Source organism: Arachis duranensis, chromosome 2 (assembly GCF_000817695.3).
Source record: "Arachis duranensis cultivar V14167 chromosome 2, aradu.V14167.gnm2.J7QH, whole genome shotgun sequence".
Classification (NCBI taxonomy): domain Eukaryota; kingdom Viridiplantae; phylum Streptophyta; class Magnoliopsida; order Fabales; family Fabaceae; genus Arachis; species Arachis duranensis.
Window position 1 is genome coordinate 44,342,604 of NC_029773.3, and position 1,490 is coordinate 44,344,093.

Consider the following 1,490-nt stretch of genomic DNA (forward strand, 5'->3'; position numbering starts at 1 on the left):
ATTTAATTAATTTTTAAAATTTTTAAGAATAAAAATGACTTATATCTAAATTTTTAGGGACTATTTTACATCCATATCAAAAGGCATTCCTTATAATTACAGAATGTACTTTTTTGAAATAATAAACAATTCCTCCAATACACTTATTTTGTAATTTCCAATTGCAATATTTAATTGATCTGAAAAATCTCCCCTATAATGTTTTGCACGCGTCATCCCTAGATTTATCTGTTCGTAATCTCAATGAAGATATTCTGTATTGTCTCATAATTACAGAATGATGCTACTTGCATTAAAGAATGTTCATCACCCCTTTAATTTTTCAGATTTTATATGAAACATTTTTCCTTCAAATATAAAATTTCTGATAAAAGTTCATTGAAAAGCCCCTAAGTTGCATTTGTTTCTGAGAACAGACAGGATAAGACACTAATGGATAGAGATACAAAATTTTGTGTTCTTGTATTCTATTTGGTGATAAACTAGAATAAATTATGAAAATCTAATTTATTCTTATTTTTTTTTTCATTCAAAAAATGAGATAAAAAATATAATAATAAAAATATATAATTATAAAAAATTAACAAAAATAATTAAAAAAATAAAAAATAAGTTGTGACTTCTCTATTTTTTTTTATCAAAATAAATATAAAATACACTAATTGTCTCCGAAAATAATGTCTCAATCCATAATTTATCTACCAAATATAACTGTTTCTAGTCCATGATCTATAGCCGTAGTGATGATCTTTCCCTTATAATAGGTGCACACAAGTTTGAAATTTGACTAAAGCCAATAATGGATGAAAACAGTGTGTATCTTGTGATATTATAATGCTAAAATTGAGAATTATCAAATCCATCTTAAATCTAAATAAAAAAATAACCTATCTAAATAATCGGATAAAGTACTAAATTGGTTCTCTATATTTGGACGTAATTCTATTTTAATCCTTAAAGTTTAAAGTGTCCTATTTAAATTCGAAAAAGTTTCATTTAACTTTAATATAGTCCTACCATAAAGTCAAAATTAAATAATTAACGGAATATCTTACGTGACAGCGGTGTAAGAACAAAATCGATAATATAGAGAACAAATACAAACTCCAAACGTATAAAATCAACAATAAATACATCAATACATTTATTTATCATTCTCCTTAGTTCCTAAAACTTGTATTTGTACTTTAAATTATCGACCTTTTTTCTTGTACTGCTGTCACGTAGAACATTCTATTAATTATTTAACTTTGAACTCAAAACTAAATGAAACTTTTTTTGATTCAAACAAGATATTTTAAACCTTAAGGATTAAAACAGAATTACACCAAAGATAACGAATCTTGTCGTGAATCACATAACCTTGTGGAAATTTCACACGCCGGTAGGTGGTTGCATAGGATGAAGCGAATACACCCAAAATGGGCCACCGGAGTGGCTTGACTGGGTTGCTTAAATAGCTAAAGCGTAAATTATACGTAGGCCGTGAT